General features: G+C 35.6%; 1 pseudogene; it reads left to right on the top strand.

The window, feature by feature from the left end:
* LOC102745971 (SNW domain-containing protein 1 pseudogene) overlaps positions 1–337 on the top strand; it is a 2,196-nt pseudogene extending 1,859 nt beyond the window's left edge.
* The last annotated feature ends 16,048 nt before the right edge of the window (positions 338–16,385 follow it).

Genomic DNA, 16,385 nt, shown 5'->3' on the forward strand with positions numbered 1-16,385 from the left:
AAAAATCTGGACAAGGACATGTATGGTGATGACCTAGAAGCCAGAATAAAGACCAACAGATTTGTTCCCGATAAGGAGTTTTCTGGTTCAGACCATAGGCAAAGAGGATGAGAAGGACCAGTTCAGTTTGAGGAAGATCCTTTTGGTTTGGACAAGTTTTTGGAAGAAGCCAAATAGCACGGTGGCTCTAAAAGACCCTTAGATAGCAGCCGCCCCAAGGAACATGAGCATGAAGGCAAGAAGAGGAGGAAGGAGTAGATACACCTCTCTTCAAAGTGAATGAACTTTTATCCATAACCCTAATGATGCAAGTCAGATGGGCAAACACTTTGTAAATGGCCAGGATAAAAACCAAATCTTGGTGTCAGACCCCAGCACTACTTTTTAATACGGGAGTAAGGGGTGGGGGGTATGGAAAATTCTTTGAACTATTTAGTTTTTTTTTTAAGAGTGGGTTGTGTTTGTGCTTCTCCTACCTTTTGGCATTTATAGAACATACTTCCCCACACATGAAATTAAGACCACTTCCTTTTATGTGACATTAGTACTTTGGGGTTAATATTTTGTGTAAGAACAACTGCTGATGAATAAAGTTGCCCCAACCACAGGTAGTAGAAGGATGTTCACATACTGGAACTGTCTGCCAAATGACGTTTGCCCCTATTACGCTCTGTTTTAATTTGGAGTGGGGAAAGTAAACTCTTGCTTGGTGCAACTATTTGTTTCAAATAAAAACATTTAGACAAAAGTTAAAAATATATATATATGGAAACAAATGAAAATGAAAATACAATGGTCCAAAGTCTTTGGGACACAGCAAAAGGAGTTCTAAGAGGGAATATAACAATACAGACCTACATCAAGAAATGAGAAAAATCTTAAATAAACACCTTAAACTTACATCTAAAAAGGCTAGAAAAAGAACAAAGCCCAAAGCTAGCAGAAGGAAGACAATAATAAAGATTAAAGCAGAAATAAATAAAATAGAAAATAAAAAGCAATTTAAAAGGTCAGTAACACAGAGAAATAACTGATAGCACAGAAATATAAAGTATTATATATAATGTATAATTATAAATATTATAAAAAATGATATGCCAATAAATTAAACAACCTAGAACAAATGGACAAATTCCTAGAAACATATAATCTTCCAAAACTGAAACAAGAAGAAATAGAAAATTTGAACAGACCAATTACTAGTGATGAAATTGAATCAGTAAACAAAAACTCCTAACAAAAAAGTATCAGGGTGAGATGGCTTCACAGGTTAATTCTACCAAATATTTAAAAAAGAGTTAATACAGGGATGCCTGGGTGGCTCAGTCATTAAGCGTGTGCCTTCAGCTCAGGTCATGACCCCAGGGTCCTGGGATCGAGCCCTGCATTGGGCTCCCTGCTCCATGGGGAGCCTGCTTCTCCCTCTCCCACTCCCCCTGCTTGTGTTCCCTCTCTCACTGTGTCTCTCTCTGTCAAATAAAAATAAAATCTTAAAAAAAAAGGAGTTAATACCGATTGTCAAGCTATTACAAAAAAAAGAAGAGGAAGGAAAACTTCCAAATTCATTCTATGAGGTTATAATTATCCTGATTCCAAAACCAGACAAAGATACTAAAAATAGGGATGGCTGGGTGGCTCAACTGGTTAAGCATCTGTCTTCAGTTCAGGTCATGATTTCCGGAATCGAGCCCCACATCTGGCTCCCTGCTTAGCTGAGAGCCTGCTTCTCCCTCTTCCCTGCCTCTGCTCATGCCCTCTCTTGCTATCTCTCAAATAAATAAATAAAATCTTAAAAAAAAAAAAGAAAAAGAAAAGCAGAGAAAATAGTTACAGAAAAAAATACTAAAAACAAAAACAAAAATAACAACAAACAAAAATTACAGGCCAATATCTCTGAACATAGATGTAAAATCCTCAACAAAATATTAGCAAATTATCAACTATACATTAAAAAATCATTCACCACAATCAAGTAGGATTTATTCCAGGGATGCAAATGTGGTTCAGTATTTGCAAATCATCCAATGTAATAAATCACATTATCAAAAGATATGATCATCTCAATAGACACAAAAGTATTTGACAAAACACAACATCCATTCATGATAAAAACTCTGGACAAGTTGGTTTAAAGAGAACATATCTCAACATAATAAAGACCATATATGAAAAACCCACAGCAAACATCGTACTCAATGGTGAAAAACTGAAAGTTTTTCCTCTAAGATCAGGAACAAAATAAGGATGTGCATTCTCCGACTTTTATTCAATACAGTACTAGAAGTCCTAGCTGCAGCAATCAGACAAGAAAAATAAATAAATAAATAAATAGCCTCCAAATTGGTAAAGAAGAAGTAGAACTCTCATTATTTGTAGATGACATGATACCATATATAGAAAACCCTAAAGACTACACCAAAAGATATTATAACTGATAAATAAATTCAGTAAAGTTGCAAGATACAGGGTGCCTGGGTGGCTCAGTTGGTTAAACATTTGTCTTCAGCTCAGGTCATGATCTCAGCGTCCTGGGATTGAGCCTGGCATTGGGCTCCCTGCTCAGCGGGGAGTCTGCTTCTCCCTATCCCTCTGCTCCTCCCCCGCTTTCTCTAATAAATAAAATCTTTTTTTAAAAAAAGTTGCAAGATACAAAAAGTGGGCACAGGACCTGAATGAACATTTTTCCAAAGACATACAAATGGCCAACAGACACATGAAAAGGTACACAATATCGCTTATCATCAAGGAAATGCAAACCAAAACCACAGTGAGATTGCCTTACACTTGTTAAAATGGCTAGATTCAAAAAGACAGGAAATAATAAATGTTGGTGAGGATGTGGAGAAAAAGAAACTCTTATGCACTGTTGGTGGGAATGCAAATTGGTGTATCCACTGTGGAAAAAATTATGGAGGTTCCTCAAAAAATGCAAAATAGAAATGCCATTCAACCCAGTAATTCCACTACAGGGCACTTACTGAAGAAAATATGAAAACACTAATTTGAAAAGATATATGCATCCCTATGTTTATTACACCATTATTTATAAGCTATGGAAACAAACCAAGTATCCATTGATAGAAGAATGGATAAAGAAGATGTGAGATATATATGTATATATATATTATGGAATATTGCTCAGCCATAAAAAAAAAATGAGATCTTGACATCTGCAACAACATGGATGGAACTAGAGGGTATTGTGCTAAGTGAAATAAGTCAGACAAAGAAAGACAAATACCATATGATTTCACTTATATGTGGAATCTAAAAAAAAAAAGAAAAATCAAATAGACTTTTTTTTAAGATTTTATTTATTTATTTGAGAGAGAGAATGAGAGACAGAGAGCATGAGAGGGAAGATGGTCAGAGGGAGAAGCAGACCCCCCGCTGAGCAGGGAGCCTGATGCGGGACTCGATCCCAGGACTCCAGGATCATGACCTGAGCCAAAGGCAGTCGCTTAACCAACTGAGCCACCCAGGCGCCCTCAAATAGACTCTTAAATACAGAGAATAAACTGCTGGTTGTAAAAGGGTACGTGGAGGGGGATGGGTGAAAAAGATAAAGGAGATTAAGAGTTAGAAACTTCCAGTTATAAAATAAATGTCACAGAGATTTTTTTTTAAAGTACAGTATAGGGAATATAGTCAATAATATTTTAATAATGCTGCATGCTGACAGATGGTGACAATACTTATCATGGTGAGCACAGAGTAACAGAATGGGTGAATTGATATGTTGTATTCCTGAAACTATATAACACTGTTGTTAATTTTACTTCAATAAAACTGGTCACAGCTGGGAATAATTCACAGAATTGTGCTCACTTTTTGGCCATACAAACCTTCACTCTTTTAAAAAATTATTGAGGACTCAAAAGAACTTTGTTCTTTGTGGGAAATGGCTATTGATATTTAACTTATTAGAAATAAAAACCTATAGGATGCTTCAGTAGACTTTTCATTTCTAATATGAAAAGTTGCAAAAATTTGGGGATTTTAAGAACTCATAATGTTGACAATTTCAATTACAAATTCAATTCCTTTTTCTTTAAACTCTGAATAATTGGTCTCAAAATGAGGCCACAACTTAATTGGCATCATGATGCTATACAAAAAATGTTCTGTTGCATAAGACACAATAAGGTACATTATTTCTATCTATAAAGCTGAGTGGAAGCTAACTTTCACCATATTTTAATTATTTACAGCTTTGCCTAGCTTTCTTTGGAGTAGATTCCTCCCTTCTTACACTCCTACCTCAGGCCTCTGCACTAACTCCCAGTTCTGCCCAGGTCTCTTTCCTCAGAGAGCCACAAAACTCCTTCCCACACATCCTTCAACCTTGGTTGAAATGCCACTTTCTTAAGTGCTGTCTCTATTTGGTCTTGCAACTCTCCTTGCACAACCTATCCACTATCCCCATCCATTGCTTTCCATTAAAATATATATATATATTATATTTTCCAAATATACTCAAAATTAGATAAGATAGTATTAAGATCCTCCTTGTATTTATCATCCAACAACAAGGATTATCAAATTTTTGCAATCTGATTTTATCTTATCCACAAATACTTCAGTCTACATCTTTAAATGACAAATACTTTTATTTCTTTGGAAACACAGCCACAACACCATCATCAAATCTAACAAAATTAACAATATCATATATTATCAGTCCACTTTCTAATTTCCCATTTGACTTAGGGGTGTCTTGGTACAACTGGTATCTTTGAATAAAGGCCCAAACAAAGTATACACAGAACAATATCACCATTCAAAATACTACATATTTTACTTATTTATTTGCTTATTGTTTCTGTTTCTCCCATAGAATATCAACTTCACAATATGCATTGCCAATATCACTTATATTTCCTTTTTCACTTTTTTAGTGGCTGATGTTGAATTTGCAGTGTACATTTACAACTAATCCAAGTCCTCTTTCAAATATTTCATGTGTAGTATAATTACCTTATTAGAGTATATCTAATTCCTCTTTCAAAACATTGCTGTCACTCACTTCACTTATCTATAAACTATAATCACTGAACATATTGCTGCTATCATTATTTTGCACAAACTGTTATTTGTTAGGTCAATTAAAAATAAGAAAAATATAAGATTTTATTTTACTTTTATTTTTTTCCTTTTTTAATATTTTTCCTTTCTTTATATAGATCCAAATTTCTGACCTATAGTACTTTTCTTCTTTCCAAAGAATTTCAACATTTCTATTAAGGCAGGTCTTGGATTTCCCCCAATTTTTACTTGGCTGAGAAAGTTTTTATTTCTCCTTTACTTTTGAAGAATAATTTCACTGGATACAACATTCTTGTATCATTTGGTCATTTTTTTTTTCTTTCAACACTTTATTTCACTCCATTCTCTTGCTTTTCTGGTTGCTGAAGACATAATTTTATTTTTGCTCCTCTAAAGGTAATATATTTTTTCCTTTGGAAAAAGAGTTTTTCCTTTGTCTTTGGTTTTTTGAAGTTTGAAAATTAAATACCCAGGTTTTCATTTTTTAATATTTGTCCTGCTTGATGTTCTCCTAACTTCCTGGATCTACTTTGGTGTATGTCATTAAGTTTGGAAAATTCTCAATCATTATCACTTCAACTATTTCTTCTGTCCCTTTTCCTCTTTCTTCTTCTGGTATTCTCATTACACATATATTACACCTTTTTGAATTGTCCCACAATTAAAATGACCTCATTTTCATAAGGCCATTACTTTGAGAAGAAGAGACATAACTGGCTTTTCTAATACACAGAAGTAGGCAGAGACTTAGACAAAATTCCAAGACGGAGGAATTTATCCCAAATGAAAGAACAAGATGAGGTCATGACCAGAGATCTAAGAGAAACAGATATAAGTAGCATGCCTGATGGAAAATTTAAAACAATAATCAAGGATATTCTCTGGGCTTGAGAAAAGAATAGAAGACATAAAGGAGACCCTTAAAATGGAGATAAAAGATTTTAAAAAGAATCAGAGATGAAGAATGCAATAAATGAGACTGTGAACAGGCTTGATGCAATGAACAGCAGGCTGGGAGAAGCAGAAGAATAATTACTGACCTAGAAGACAAAATAATGGAAAATAGTGAGGATGAATGAAAGAGAGAAAGAACTATGCAACACAAGAACAGACTTAGGGAACTCAGTAACTCCATCAAGTGTAATAACATTTGTATTATAGGAGTCCCAGAAGAAGAGAAAGAGAAGGGGACAGAAAATTTATTTTAAGAAATAATAGCAGAAAACTTCCCTAATCTAGGGAAGGAAACAGACATCCAGATCCAGGAGGCACAGAGAACTCCTATCAAAATCAACAAAAGCAGGCCAACACTAAGGCATATTATAACTAAATTTGCAAAATATAGTGATAAAGAAAAAAAATCTTAAAAGTAGCAAGACAAAAGAAGTCCTTAACTTACAAGGGAAAACCCACAAGGCTAGTTGGAGATTTCTCAACAGAAACTTGGCAAATCAGAAGGGAGTGGCGTGATTTATTCAAAGGCTGAATGGGAAAAATCTGCAGCCAAGAATATTCTATCCAGCAAGGCTATCATTCAGAATAGAAGGAGAGATAGTTCCCCAGATAAACAAAAACTAAAGGAGTTCATGACTACTAAACTAGCCCTGCAAGAAATATTAAAGGGTACTCTTTGTGTATAAAGGAGAGACCAAAAATGACAAAGACAAGAAAGGATTAGCAAAATATCCAGAAACAATAACAAAACAGTAATAAAATGGCAATAAAATACATACCGATCAATAATTACTTTGAATGTAAATGCACTAAATATTCCAATCAAAAGACATAGGGTGTCAGAACGGATTTAAAAAAAAAAACATCTATATGCTGCCTACAGGAGACTCATTTTAGATCTAAAGACAGATTGAAAGTGAGGGGGTGGAGAAATATTTATCATGTAAATGGATGTCAAAAGAAAGCCAGAGTAGCAATACTTACATTACACAAACTAGACTTTTTTGTTCTTGTATTGTTTTTATCCTGCTTTGGTATCAGGGTAATACTGGCTTCATAGAATGATTTTGAATATTTTCCCTCTATTCCATTATTTGTAAGAGTTTTATAAAACCTGTCATTAATTATTTTTTTAAATATTTGGTAGAATTCACCAAAGAAACCATGTCATCTTAGGCTTTTCTGTGCTGGGAGATTTTTGATTCCCAATTCAACTTTCATTCTTGTTATTGGTCTAAGAAGATTTCTTATTTCTAAGAAGATTTTCCTATTTTTTGGATTTAAGATTCATGATTCAATCATGGTAACTTGTGTGTTCTTAGGAATTATCTGGGTCTTTTTTTTGCTGTTATCCAATTTGTTAGTATATAATTGTTTATAGTAATCTGTTATCACACTATGTATTTCTGTGGTATCTATTGTATTGTTTTCTCTTCCACTTCTCATTTTGGTTTTTGAGTCTTCCTTTTTTTTCTTAGTTAATGTAATTAAAGCATTGCCAATTTTGTATGTTTTTTTTTTTTTAAACCTAGTGATTACTTTCAATGTTATGTTATGGTTTATTCTGGTCTCTATTTTATTTATTTCCAATTTTTCTTTGTTATTTCCTTCCTCTACTAATTTTTAGCTGTTTCTTCTTTCTCTAGTTCCTTGTGGTGTAGTGGTAAGTTGTTTATTTGAACTTTTTTTCTTAATACAAGTATTTATAGCATAAATTTCACTCTAACATCTGCTTTGCTGCATCTCATAGGTTTTGGAATGTTTTCTTTTTCAGTTGTTTTGAGACATATTTGATTTGCCATTTTATTTCTTATTTGGCCCACTCTTTATGCAGTAGTGTGTTGTTTAATATTTACCTATTAAATATTTAATATTTACATTGAAAAAACTAATGAGAGGGTATATCTAGATATATCTGGACCATTTTACTCCCTCATGGGAAGGCAGCCTTCCTTCCAGGAGTGACTGACAAGAGGTAAGTCCATTCATTTAAGGACTTCACTGGATCCCACAGAAATTCGGTCTTAATATCTGCATCTCCTCATCTCTTGACATTAGCACAAGAGACAACATCAATATATTTTCCAAAGTCTGGTTTATTCATTCCGGAAAATACTGCATGTAATACTTCTATAACAAAGTCAATCCAATTCCTTTCAGGATCCCACCAACAGCATACACATACTTTCAATATTCTGGGTATTTCTTTTTTACCTCTGCCCAATTTATATGACAAGAACTCATACCCATCTTCCTAATATGATCAATATTTTTCAGGGATGAATCGTTCAAAATCTTAACATGAAAAATACATTTTTTTCTTAAGGAAAACATAATATGATTGTATGAGATGCTAGCTAAAATGGAAACAGGTTTTTTCTATTATTATGGAGAACTGTTCAGCTTTTGGGTCCACATTGTCTTGAATTTCTCTATTTTCAAATTTTGCTTTATCTCTAGAAAATTTCAAGGTTTATCAAAGTAGTCTTTTAGTGCAAAGAACATCTGCATAATGACTTTATGTCCACAAGCCATATAAAAGGAGAATCAGAGAAAAGCCTGATGCTTTTAAGTTGTAGTTCTTTCAGAATCTAATATCTCCATCAGTTTTGGAGATTCACAGGGTTTATTCTAATCCCTAGGTAAAATTACATTTCCACCCCATTCCTGCAGCACTCTCTATGAAAGGGAATCTTTTCAAAGTTAGTGACCTAAGAAAGGCTGTCCAGTTATGAGATGGAGTCATATGAAAGTTTCTCCCTCTCCCTCAGGCTTTCTCCTTGATTCTGTTGTTTGGTTCAGAGATATATACATTACCTGGATCTAATTACACTGCCAAGTAATCAAGGTTTGGAATCACAACTGTAGATGCATGATATTGAGCAAATATTCAGATCTCTCTTTCTCATGTACAGAGTAATAGTATTGCATAGCTCATGTGGCCATTTTGAAATAACATCAGATTATTTTTTAAAGAGACAAAAAAGATAAACATATATCTCTGTTTTTTATGGTGTTCCTAATTTCGTTTTATTCAGTGTGATATTCATATATTCTCTGCATATATATGTTCTAAGAACCATGTGAAAAAGTGTATCAGAAAACCATTTCAGATGTAAGAGCTTTAAAATTTTTAAGTCAGGGTGCCTGGGTGGCTCAGTGGGGTAAGCCTCCAACTCTTGATTTTGGTTCAGGTCATGATCTCAGCCCTGCATGGGGCTCCATGCTGGGCATAAAGTCTGCTTGATATTCTCTCTTCTCCTCTCCCTCTGTCCCTCTGCCCCTGTTCGCTCTCTCTCTCTCAAAAAAAAAATTAAGTTAAAAAAATTTTTAAGTCTTCTCTCATCTGGGGCCAGTTTCTTTTTCCCTTAAAAAAAAAAAATCACCAGGTATGAGAGGTAGATGTGGAGAGAATAGACTTGATTGTGTTGCTATGTCCTAAGATTAGAGCTTGGTGGTAATTTCATAGAAGATCAAGTGTCTTATTATGCAAAAGAATGAGTCTCCACCCCTTCTATGATCAATAGCCTCTTCCTCTCTGAGTAAAGAAGTAAAGAAAGGATGCTAGCAGGGAGTAATTCCCCCAACAATTTCTCCTATTTCTTGAATACTTTGCCCCAAAAGACTGATGCCAGAATTAGAAGCCTTGAAGATGGCCCCTGATAATTCCTGTCTTCTGGTATTCACACACTTGTGGAATCCCCTCCCTTGAGTGTGTGGTTTGGATTTAGTCACCCACTGCTATGAATGAAATATGGTAGAGTGACAAGATGTCACGTTTGAGGTTATGAAAAGACTAGCTTCTTTCTTGTGTTCTCTCTCTCTCTCTCTGGTCATTTACCCTAGAGGAAACCAGGAGTCCTTTGGAGCAGTTTGTGGCAAGGACCTGAGGCTGACCAAAAAACATATGAATGAGCTTGAAAATGGATCCTCCTGCATTTGACTCATCAGATGAAACCTCTTACAGGGACCTCATAAGAGATTTTGAACAAAGGCACCCAGCTAAGCCATGCTCAGATTCTTGGCCCAGAAACTGTGAGTTAATAACTGTTGTTTTAAATTGTTAAACTTTGAGGTAATTTGTTAGGCATCACTAGTTAACTAATACAAGGATCTATGAAAGGTTATGATAAAAGTTAACTCCCCCCCACCCCCCAAAAAAGGTCTATAGGTCAGAAAACTTGAGCACTAGTCCTGCCTCTGTCACTAACCAGTTGATGTCTGTGCAAATCTCATTTCTGTTCTGGGCTTCCGTTTCTCCATTTTTGGATTGGATTAGCTGATTTTTTAATATCATATAATTTTATATTTTTTTAGGATCTATATAGTGTAAGCAGTGTATATGTGTGTATAAAAATATAAAAGTCACAAAATTCTGGTGAAGAAATCAAAGAATATAAATTTATATACATAAATGTATATTTATATACATAAATGTTTATATTTACATACATAAATATATATATATATAGCAATCAAAGAAAAAAAAACGAGAGAGAGAGAGAGGAGAGAGACATCAGGTTTAGAGGTAGGAAGACTCAATATTGCTAAGGTACCAGTCTTCCAAAATTGATCTATAGATTCAACAAAATCCCAATCAAAATTCCAGCAATTTATTTTGTGACTATCAACAAACTGAATCAAAAGTATATATGGAAAAGCAAAATACTCAGTATAACCAACAAGATATTGAAGAAGATCAAAGTCAGAAGACTGACATTGCCTGACTTCAAGACTTACTATAAAGCTATAATAATCAAAATAGTGTGATATTGGTGAAAGAATAGACAAATAGATCAATTAAACAGAACAGAGAGTCCAAAAATAGACACACACAAAATTAGTCAACTAATCTTTGACAAAGAGGCAAAGACAACACAATGGAGAAAGGTAGTCTTTTCAACACATGGTGTGGAATGGCTGAACATCTACATGCAAAAAATAATAATTTAGATTTTACATCTCTCACAAAAATGAACTCAACATATATTATAGACCTAAATGTAAATTGCAACACTATAAAACTCCTGGAAGATAACATAGGAGAAAATACAGATGACCTTGAGTGTGGAGATGAATTTTAGGTACAACAGGGCCTGATACATAATAGAAGTCATTGATAAGTTAAACTTTATTAAATTTAAAACTTCTGCTCTTTGAAAGACACTATTCAGAGTTAGAACAGACAATCCACAGAGTGGCAGAAAATGTTTGCAAAACACATGTCTGATAAAGGACTATTATTCAAAATATACAAAGAACTCTTAAAACTCAACAGTAAGAAAACAAACAACAATTTAAAAATGAACAAAATATCTGAACAGATACTTTACCAGAAAAGATACATAGATGGCATATGAAAAGATGCTCCACATCGTATATCTTTAAGCAGTTGCAAATTAAAACAATGAGATACAACTACACACCTATTAGAATGGCCAAAACCTGGGGTGCCTGGGTGGCTCAGTCAGTTGAGCATCCAACTCTTGATTTTGGCTCAGGTTCATGATCTCAGGGTCTTGAGATAGAGCCCCACATCAGGCTCCGTGCACTCAGTGTGGTGTCTGCTTGAGATTCTTTCTCCCTCTCCCTCTCCCTATGTCCCTCCCCCTGCTCATGCTCTCTCAATAAATAAATAAATAAATAAATAAATAAATAAATATCTTAAAAAAAAAATAAGAATGACCAAAACCCAAAACACTGATAATACCAAATATTGGTGAGAATGTGGTATACAGGAACTCTCATTTCTTGTGGGTGAGAATGAAGCAGGGCACAGCCATTTTGGAAGACAGTTTAGCAGTTTCTTACAAAACTAAACATAGTCTCACCACACAATTCAACAATTATGCTCCTTGGTATTTATCCAAATGATGTGAAAACTTATGTCCTCACAAAAACCTACAAGTGAATGTTCATACAGCTTTATTCATAACTGTCAAAATGTGCAAACACCAAGGATGACCTTCAATAGGTGAATGGATGAACAAACTTTGGTACATCTATGCAATGGAATATTATTCAGCAAGGAAAATAAGGAAGCAAGCTATGGAAATACATAGAGGAATCACAAATGCATATTACTAAGTGAAAAAAGTCTGAAAAGGCTATAAACTGTATGTGTCATATATGAATTATATGATATTCTGGAAAAAGGCAAAACAGTAAAAAGACAGTAGAAAGATCATTGATGGCCAGGGGTTTGGACAAAAGAAGAGAGGAATGAACAAGGGGAGCATAGGGGGGTTTAGGGCACTGAGACTATCCTGTATAATACTCTAACAGTGGATACATGACATTATACATTTGTCAAAACCCATAGAATGTATAACATAGAGTGAGCACTAAGTAAACCATGGCTTTAGTTAATAATAATTTATTTTTTTAAGATTTTATTTTTTTATTTGACAGAGAGAGAGAGAGCATGAGCAGGGGGAGAAGGAGTTGGAGAAGCAGCCTCCCACTGAGCAGGAAGCCTGGTATGGGACTCGATCTCAGGACCCTGGGATACTGACCCAAGCTGAAGGCAGATGCCCCACCAAATGAGCCACCAGTCACCCTAATAATGTATTTTTTTGTTCATCAATTGTAACAAATGTACCACACTACCACAAGGTATTAATAATAGAGGAAACTGTGGAGTGGGAGAAAGATGAAGAAGGGGAGATACAAGGAAGCTTTCTGTACTTTCTGATCAATTTTGTTATAAACTTAAAATTGTCCTGAAAAATATTTTATTTTAAAGATTTTATTTATTTATTTGACAGAGACAGACACAGGGAAAGAGGGAACACAAGCAGGGGGAGTGGGAGAGGGAGAAGCAGGCTTCCTGCAGAGCAGGGAGCCCGATGTGGGGCTCAATCCCAGGACCCTGGGATCATGACCTGAGCCAAAGGCAGACGCTTAACAACTGCGCCACCCAGGCGCCCCTGAAAAATATTTTTAAAATACAGTTGATTTTATATTTATATATATGTGTATATGTGTGTCTCTGTGTGTAAGATCATAGATGATAGATGATAGATAGATGATGATAGATAGATAGATAGATGATAGATTTAGATAGATGATAGATAGATAGATAGATAGATAGATAGATAGATAGATGATAGATGATAGATAGATAATCAGGAGCCTGTGTGGTTACCTTCTGGATATAAGTAAGTCTTAAATGTGTGATATCTACTAAGTATATAATAATTAATTATTAATACATTTATTATATGTGTGATGTGGTGATTAAGAAGATTCAGAGGAGGGCACCTGGGTGGCTCAGTTGGTTAAGTGACTGCCTTTGGCTCAGGTCACTGCCTTTGGCTCAGGTCCTGGGATCAAGTCCCACATCGGGCTCCCCCTACTCTGCAGGGAGCCTGCTTCTCCCTCCCCCACTGCCTGCCACTCCTCCTGCTTGTGCTCTCTCTCTCTCTCTCTCTGTTAAATAAATAAATAAACAAATAAACAAACAAAAACTTTTTTAAAAAAAGAAGATTCAGAGGAAAGAGTGGTTTAAATCCTGTTTGCAATATTTCTAACAATAAATTACTAGTAAAGTCACTAAACCCATATGCTTTGATTCCCCCAACTACATAATAGATGTAAAAAGTGTAAGATTTAAATAAGCTAATAATTGTAAAACACAGAAAAATACTTGGCACATAGTAGGTACTCAATAAATGTTAAATATTATTTTGGTTATGTATTAACTGTTTTGGTTTTTATACATTGCCTGTATGTTTGATTCTCTGTTTTAACTCCCCAACCAGACAGACCTATATTTTAAACATCTTAAAAAATAAAACAAAAAACTTGAGGTTAAACAGTGAACGTTTCATGTGCTAGGTGCTTAGTAAGTATTTGTTGATGATGTTTAAATATTCGTATAACAGAGGAATGGTTGGAAAAATAAATAAGGGAATATTTTCAAAATGGCCTTCTATTTGACACATCAATAAAAATAATCCTATTTTTCAGCAAACTGTCTGGAGAGACATTTTCATCCACACCTTTGTCCCAAAAGAACTTTTTTCTATCTCAGTGTATTTATATAGCAGGAGTAAATGTCAGCTAGATTCTTTTCCTAATAACTTTAAAGTAAAGCTAAAAAGAAGACAAATCAGCCTCACAGGGAAAATGTACTCACCAGGAACTCCTTGATGGAACACAACAGCTGTGCTAACAAGTGAAGGGATGAATTTTTAAAGAATTTTAAAGAACAATTCTGAATCCCAGTTTGGAAGTGCCTTGTTTCAAAGATCACTGATGGGGTAACATTTCATTGAATTAAATATTGACTAATAACAAAACCTAGGAAGCACAATGTAAGTGATACTTATCTTTCCTAAACTCCAGAAAGAGAGGGTCAAAGTTGAACTGCTCCAAATTGAAGAGGTTATACAAGTATATCAAACACAAGATCCATCAATTTTTTAGGCAAGGGAAAGAATCCTATTATTTCTTTTGAATGATGTAATACGTTCAAAAGGGAGGATGTTTAGACAACAATTTTTGAGTGGCATGAAAGATTGAATGTCAATGACAAAGAATTCACTTTCATCTCCCAACAATGTCCCCTTGAGTCTCCTTTGTTCAGCATAAGCATATGACAGTGAGTAAATAACTCACTGTCTTATTTTTGGTGTCCTATCCAAAGGACAGAATTAATAATAACAAAAATAATAGCTAATGTTAATTATGTATTTTCCCACTTAATTCTCAAGGTTCTATGGGGTAATGAGAGGAGGAGAAAGATGGCAGAGGAGTAGGAGACCTAAATTTCATCTGGTCCCAGGAATTCAGCTAGATAGGAATCAAACCATTCTGAACACCTACAAACTCAACAGGAGATCAAAGAAAAGAATAGCAGCAACTATCTGAACAAAAACGTGACCATTTTCTGGAAGGTAGGACGTATGGAGAAGTGATATTTGGGAAGATACAGAGTGGGGGGAGGGGGCCTCCATCGGCCACAACCAGCAAGTGATAGAGCAGCCAAGCACAAAATTGGAACTTTTAGAAGTCAGCTCTGCTGAGGGATGTCGCTCCAGTGGCTAAGCGGGGGGAGGGGGGGGAGAATTCTAGCTAGGACAGTGTGGTCTCAGGACCCTTGGGGTCACAGAAAGACTGGGGGTGCCTGAGTGTGGCAGAACTCCCAGGTATCGGAGTGGGGAAGCCGGCTGCAGAGACGGAGCCAAGGCACGGGCTCTCAGCTCAGGGTTGCCATAAACCATGATCCGAGGCACAGTCGGGCCACTGCTCCTCCAGCAAGGACTCAACAAGTGGCAGATCCGGGGAGACTCACCTTCCTCCCCCAGGAGGAGTGGTAGGGGAGCACACCACAGGGATCTGCTGGGTTTGGAGACTCCACACTGGGTTGGGTGCCAGAGATAGATATGCTCAGTCACAGGCCGGGTGAGCACGGAGTGCGGCCAGAGACCTGGGAGACAGGAGTGACTGACTGCTTTTCTCTGGGGGCGGACTGAGGAGTGGGGCCCCGAATTCTCGGCTCCTCTGGGGCGGAGATTGGAAGGAAGCCACTTTCACTCTTGTCCTCCAAAGCTCTATGGAAAGCTTGCAGGGGACAAAAGCTCCCAAGAGCAAACCCCAGCAGATTACTTAGCCCGGACCCGGAAAAGGCGGGGCAATTCTGCCTCCAGCAAAGACATTTGGGAACCAGGGCAACAGGCCCCTCCCCCAGAAGATTCGCAAGAACAGCCAGCCAAGACCAAGTTTACCGATCAATGAGAACGGCGGAACTCCAGCGCTAGGGGAATACTGCACATAGAATTCATGGCTTTTTTACCATGATTCTTTAGTCTTTCAAAGTTAATTTTTTTTAACTTTTTTTTTAATTTTTCTTTTTCTCTTTTTCAACCAACATCTTATAAATCCCTTTTTTTAAAAAAATCTTTTTTATTTTTAATTTTTAGAGTCAAATTCTATCCCTTCATAGTAGTTAACCTTATTTTTAGTATATATATATAAGTTGTTCTCTCTTTAAAATTTTGGGCTACAGTTTCTTCTAACATACCAAAATATACCCTAAATCTCTAGGGAATAGCTTTGTTCTAGTCTCCTCCCTGATCACATACTCTCCCTTTTTTTTTTTTTAAATCCTCTTCTTTCTTTTTTCAAATAACTTCTTATCTTATCAATTCCTTTTATAAAATCTTTTATAATTTACATCTTTACAGTCATATTCCACCCCTTCATTGTATTAACCCTTATTTTTGTACATATATGTTTTTCTTGCTTTAAAAATTTGGGAGGCACTTTCTTCTAACAGACCAAAATAGACCCAAAATCTAGTGTGTGGCACTGATCTATGCACCAGCCTGAACATATTTGACCATATTCTGTTTTGTTGTTGTTGTTGTTGTTTTGTTTGT

The sequence above is a fragment of the Leptonychotes weddellii genome, chromosome 6 (assembly GCF_054177405.1).
Source record: "Leptonychotes weddellii isolate Sample4059 chromosome 6, ASM5417740v2, whole genome shotgun sequence".
Classification (NCBI taxonomy): Eukaryota; Metazoa; Chordata; class Mammalia; order Carnivora; family Phocidae; genus Leptonychotes; species Leptonychotes weddellii.